The following is a 6854-nucleotide window of genomic DNA, read 5'->3' as shown; positions in this document are numbered from 1 at the left end:
TTCTCCTCGGGGTGGTCCACTCCGTGGAACGCCTTTAAGTCGGCTAAACTCGCAGTTTTCCTTCGTTTGCCTTGATGAACCTGTAGTCGAGGTTCACGGTAACTGGGTAAGTCGAGTCTGATCTTCGAAAAGGGTTGCGTTGTCGACCGGCCGCGGCATCGGCTAACGGGGCGAGTTGATAATTCGTTGGGGGGTGAGGTGCGAGTTGGTCTACCTTGACCCGCCCATGTCCTTCGGGGCCGTGGTCTTCCAGGCGTAGCGGGTCGTGGTGTAGAGCGATGCTGGTTTCCCGTGGGGTCGTTCGCTCTGATTGAGCCGCACTGCTGCGCATTTCTGATTTGGCTCGCGTCGATCGTGTTATAATTTTAGCGCCGCCGGGTCCGTCTCGGTCGGGGCTTAGATGCGTTGTCCTTGTATTGCTGCTGGGTCTGGCGTGGTCGAGGCTTCGATGCGTTGTCCTTGTATTGCTGCTGAGTCTGGCGTGGTCGAAACTTAGAAACGTTGTCCTGAGGTTACTGCTGGTTCTGGCGTGGTCGTGGCTTAGCTCCGTTGTCTTGGTAGGGATACTCTGGGTGGTTTTCGAGGCAGACGGACTGGCCCTGGGTGTGTCCAGCGGTGTCGCAGTCGTCTCCGTCGAATCCTCGTTTCTCTGGGTGTTCTTCGAGGCGGACGGACTGGCCCTGGATGTGTCCAGCGGTGTCGCAGTCGTCTCCGTCGAATCTTCGTTGCTTTGGGTGTTCTTCGAGGCGGACGGACTGGCCCTGGGTGTGTCCAGCGGTGTCGCAGTCGTCTTCGTTGCTTTGGGTGTTCTTCGAGGCGGACGGACTGGCCCAGGGTGTGTCCAGCGGTGTCGCAGTCGTCTCCGTCGAATCTTCGTTGATGGTTCTGGCGCGGTCGTATCGAATCGTGGGTTGGGTTCGGGTGGCGTTGCTGGGTCTGGCGTGTTCGAGATCCTGATGCGTTGTCGTGGGTCCATTGCTGGGTCTGGCGTGGTTGGGATTCGGGTGCGTTGTCACTGGTACATTGCTGGGTCTGGCGTGGTTGGGATTCTGGTGCGTTGTCACTGGTACGTTGCTGGGTCTGCCGTGGTTGGGATTCTGGTGCGTTGTCTTCGTCCGGTGGGTTGCCGTTGGATTGGTCGAGTGGGTAGGACCAGCGGATGCAGTCGCGGGACTTTCGTCACTAAAAGTAACCATGCGGGGCCGGGTCGAGGATGATGTGGGGATCGGGTTGGTTTCCCGGATCGCCCGCTGGGTCAACTGCAAGTACGCTCGTCGCAAAGGAAATCGAGCCCCAGTATGATGTCGTCCACTACCATGGGTAGGACTAATAGAATCACCAGCGTTTCCTGTTGATCCAGACGTACCTTGACCGAAACTGCTTGCGTCACCTCCTTTGCTGTACCGTCCGCCAGGCGGACGGTAGTCCTTATATTCCGTGCGTTCCCTCCGGTACTTACTTCATGAGCGATGCGATGACTGACGAACGACCGCGTTGCTCCCGTGTCGAGGGTAGCTGTGAGCGGTACTCCTCGATGGTTACTAGCGCGGCGATTCTGCCTCCTTCCAAACTTAAGGGATGAGTTACTCCTGGGGCCCTGGAGGTATGTCTCCGATCGGTTTCCTGACGAGCGGAGACTCGGCCCGTTTCCCGACTCGGATAGCCTACAGCAGTCGATCGTCCGGATGCCGCGGCGGCCACACTCCCAACAGAATAGCACTCGCCGATTCCTGCATGAACTGCTGAAATGACCTTCCTCCCCGCAATTACGGCAGGCCCGGCGTGTGTTCACCGGCCGGTCTCCATCCTGGGTCACTACGCGGCAGAACTTCTCGGCGCTCCGGGAGGGCCCGGTGTCGTCTGGAGGAGCATGCTGTGGGGTGGATAATCCGGGTAATTGGTATGATGGCGTTCTGGCTTTCGTATTTGGGCGGTCGTTAGCTGGGTGGGTTTGTTCGCGGTCCTGCGTTGTCTCGTACGCTACTATCAATTGGGTCAGTTCTCGCAACGTCTCGAACTCATGTCTACGGGTGAACAGTTGGTATTCCGGCCGAAGGTTCTCGTAGATCCTGTCCAGCTCCCTGTCTGGAGTATACTGAGCTCGTTGCATCATGAGTCGGAGGTCGATCAAGTAGTCCTGAATGGCTTCTCGGGGTCGGTGGCGACGGGCGCGGATCGTATCTTCCAAGCGCTGAAAGTATCGCGGGGGTAGGAAGAACTCCAAGAACTCCTTCCGGAACTCGGTCCATGGCTTGCCTTGCATCTGGAACGTCCTAAACCATCCTTCTGCCTTGCCAGTTAGTAGCCCGGAGATGGCTCGCGGCAGTTGTGCTGGGCTTCCGCCATATGAGTCGACCCTTTCTTCCAACCGTTCGATGAAAGCCAGCGCATCCGAGTGTCCGTCGAACTTCAGACCCCAATTGCGCAGCTTATCGGCCAGGGCGGCGAAGGAAATTTCTTCCCTTCCGGGTCGCGAAGTTCCGGCTTCCTCGGGGAAGCGGTGCTGGTGGTGATTGTCACTGATTGCCGATACGAAATCCACTGTACCCCCATGTCGAAGCACGGTGGTCGAACTGGCACTTCGAGGTCTTTCGCGTTTCCGACGGTAGTATCACGTATTGAGCCTCCGGTAGAATCTTTTCTTAGGTCACGCACTGAATACCGGAGTCCTTGGGGCTAGTCACGGAAGCACGGCGTATGTACGGTTAACACGGTTGTCCAGTGGAGGCGTCCTTGGCGTCCTTGCTGCTTGGGGTCCTGGTCGAAAGTCCTTGCTATCGTTGTCCTTGGAATTGTCCTTGTGGTCCTGGTCGTGCTGGGTTCGTTGATTTAAGCGTTGGATCTCGTCCCGTGTTGATGGCTGAACGCTGACTGATCACTTTTAAGGCCGGGCGTTTACTCTCCGCTATCGTTTTGTAGGCCGGGCCTTGAATGATCGCGCTGAAGACTGGGCGTTGACTGCTCGCGCTGAGGGCCGGGCATTGACTCTTCTCGCTGAGGGCCGGGCGTTGACTATCGGCTATTGTTTTGTAGGCCGGGCATTGAATGATCGCGCTGAAGACCGGGCATTGAATGACTGCTCGCGCTGAGGGCCGGGCATTGACTCTTCTCGCTGAGGGCCGGGCGTTGACTATCCTCTTCTGGGTCTGAGTACGAAATATATAGCCGGGCTGGTTGGTCTTCGGGAGGATTCCGACGCTCGCTCGGCCTCTACCGCCCACGACGTGCTGCTCGCCGCGTACATGTCGCTCTCTCTCTAGCGATTTCTGCCCAGCTTCGGCTCGGTTCTCTTTCTCTGCCGCCTCGCCGCGGCGCTCTCCTCCTCATGTGGGCGCAGCGGCCACGTGCTGACGCTATTGCTAGGGAGGTTAGGGAAGCCAGCCTCGGCTGTACGTGAATAATGGGCGACCTAACGTGCGGTTTTTTTACAGAGATATACAGCTATTCTTGTCCTAATGATTCCGACTGGCCGTGCTTGCGCATGGTACAGTCCCGATTCCCCCTGCTACTCTTTCTTCTGATCGACTGTTCCACTTAGCGCCCCAAAACATAACGGAATCCCGGAGTCCCTTCTCGGGCGCCATCTGTAAGGAAGCGATCCTGGGCTGGGGAACATATCTCAGCTGGAGTTGGTCTACTCCAGGGTCGAAATTACAGTAATATTTATAATTTCCCGGGTTAAAAAATATTTTAAAGATGCTTCAGTTGAAGTTAAATTATTATTATCTCTTAGCAGGGGGATAAAAGATAACAAATTAATTTCAAGTCCTATTCAAGCTCCTAACCAAGAATTAGATGTAACTGTAATTATTGTTCCGATAATTATAATTGTTAAAAATAAAATTTTTGAAGAATTATTAAAAATTAAAAAAAAGGATTATAACCTTTATAAATGGGGTATGAACCCAGTAGCTTAATTAGCTTATCTTTTTAAAATTAATATATATATATATATTTTGGTGTATGATGCACAAAAGTTTTTGATACTTTTAGAAATAGTTTAATTCTATTAAATATAAAGTCTTTATAAAAAAAAACAATAAAACCGACCATGGGGGACGGGGCAGCAGTCCCGCGGACGGGAGCGATCGTAGCGTGGGACGTGGCAGTTGGTTTCACTGAGAGCACTCCGGTTATCGCCGAATAGCGCCTTCAGGACCCCACCAAACTCAGAATCAATACGGAGGTCTTTACTATGCGATAATACCGACAAGTATCGCCGAGAGTACCTAGGCTATCGCCGGACGGTACTTACGGGACCCGGTCGGCCTAAGAATTACTACGACGCGGAAGGGGGACTTTACTATGCGGAAATACCGGCAAGTATCGCCGAGAGTGCCTAGGCTATCGCCGGACGGCACTTACGGGACCCTGTCGGCCTAAGAATTACTACGACGCGGAAAAGGGAACTTTGCTATGCGGGAATACCGACAAGTATCGCCGAGACTACCTAGTCAATCGCCGGACGGTACTTGCGGGACCCTGTCGGCCTAAGAATTACTACGACACGGAAAGGGGAACTTTGCTATGCGGAAATACCGACAAGCATCGCCGAGAGTACCTAGGCTATCGCCGGACGGTACTTACGGGACCCTGTCGGCCTAATAATTACTACGACGCGGAAAGGGAACTTTGCTATGCGGAAATACCGACAAGTATCACCGAGAGTACCTAGGCTATCGCCGGACGGTACTTACGGGACCCTGTCGGCCTAAGAATTACTACGACGCGGAAAGGGGGTTTTCGCTATGCGGAAATACAAACAAGTGTCGCCGAGGGTACCTAGGCTATCGCCGGACGGTACTTACGGGACCCTGACGGCCTAAGAATTACTACGAGGGTCAGGGATATCGACGAGCATCACCGAGAGTTCCTAGGCAATCGCCGGATAGCTTTTACGGGACACTGTCGAACTAAGAATTACTACGACGCGGAAAGGGGAACTTTGCTATGCGGAAATACCGACAAGCATCGCCGAGGGTACCTAGGCTATCGCCGGACGGTACTTACGGGACCCTGTCGGCCTAAGAATTACTACGAGGGTCAGGGATATCGACGAGCATCACCGAGAGTGCCTAGGCAATCGCCGGATAGCACTTACGGGACACTGTCGAACTAAGAATTACTACGGGGGTCAGGGATATCGTCAGGCATCGCCGAGAGTGCCTAGGCAATCGCCGGATAGCACTTACGGGACACCGCCGAACTAAGAATTACTACGAGTACGAGAATACCGACGTGTATCGCCGAGAGTGCTTAGGCAATCGCCGAATAGCACTCACGGGACACTATCGGGCTAAACATTACTGCGAAAGTCTTTAGCATACAGGGCAGGTATCGCCGAGAGGGCCTAGGCAATCGCCGGACAGCCCCTTCGGAACCCAGGGAACTACGGGGATCAGGCGAGACAGCAACAGGCGTCACCAGGGACGCTTAGACGATCGTCGGATAGCGGCCTCGGGACACTGCGAGGTCACAAACTACGGGAGGGAATCATGCCGAGGGAACGCCGACAGGTGTAACCGAGAACGCCTAGGCAATCGCCGGACAGCGGCCTCAGGATCCTGTCGGGCTACGAACTACTGGATGGTAGCACGCAGGCTCGGGCAAGAGGCGGAAGGAAGGGTAGAGAAGATGAAGCCCCGGGCCTCCAGGTTCCCTAGTGTATAGATAGTTGGTGGTCGGGCTATGTTTCTGTTATATTCGTTACATTTCACTTTATTCTATATTGGGTCCCTACCTATCGCACCGCTCAGCAGCCCGTATACACGTCTAGAGACTAGCTTACCCCTGAACTCCCACGCTTGTACTCGTCGAAAGCCTCCTCTTCCCCGTGGGTGCAGCGTAGATGCAGGATCTCCTCTCCGTAAGTGTAGTATCGATGCAGAGTCTTCTCCCCGTAAGCGCAGCGTCGATGCCGGATCTTTCCCGTGTCACTGATAGCGTTGGCGTGGATCCGGGCCGCCACGTGTTTTTACTTTTTCCAAGCCACTCGAATTTTTTCGTGAACACGTCCGACTCCTACGACTGCTCCCAATCGAATTTTTCTCATCCACGTTTTTCTTCTCCAGCCTCAGAACTCTCCCGATCCAGCGCCAGCGTGGGCGGCCAGCGTCGTCATTCTTGCGGCGGCAGAGGGCTGGCGCCGTCGTTCGGCGTCTACGCTGCGCCGTGTTTCCGCGTTTCTCTTCTGCCGTTGCTGCTGTGGGCATACCGTTTCGGCGCTTCGTTGCTGCGTCGACGCTGGCGGCTTATCTTTTCGGCGCTTCTCGTCTTCGGCCGTCGCTGAATTGATGCTGTTGGCTACCGTTTCGGCTCTTGGTGTATTCCTCTCTCTCTCTTTGGCTTCCGCTGCGTTGTTGTTGTTGGGCTTTTTTCTTGGTGTATTCCTCCCCGTTTCTGTGTCGGTGCCGTTGGATTTCGATTCTTGGTGTATTCCTCCCCGTTGCTGTGTCGGTGCCGTTGGATTTCGATACTTGGTGTATTCCTCTCCCTCTTTGGCTGCTGCTGCGTCGTTGTCGTTGGGTTTCTGCTTTCTCGGTGTATTCCTCGCCGTTGCTGCGTCGATGCCGTTGGTTTTCGGTTCTTGGTGTATTCCCCTCTCTCTTTGGCTGCTGCTGCGTCGTTGTTGTTGGGTTTGGTTCTGAAAAGCCAGTGGCGTCCGTGGTGATCGCGACTTGCCCCCCCCCCCCCCCACCCCCCCCCCCCGCCCATTAAAGAAGATAATAAGCTACGTGGGGCTTAGAGACCCCTCGGTCCGTATAATATATAAAATTAATACCATGTAGCCTTCGTGGCCTTCCCCTTCCCCACTTAACCTAAAGCTGAAAAGTCAATGCTTAAACCTAGAAAAC

Source organism: Drosophila miranda, assembly GCF_003369915.1.
Source record: "Drosophila miranda strain MSH22 chromosome Y unlocalized genomic scaffold, D.miranda_PacBio2.1 Contig_Y4_pilon, whole genome shotgun sequence".
NCBI lineage: Eukaryota > Metazoa > Arthropoda > Insecta > Diptera > Drosophilidae > Drosophila > Drosophila miranda.
The sequence above is the reverse complement of the archived record's forward strand: the minus strand, read 5'-3'. Positions refer to the sequence as shown.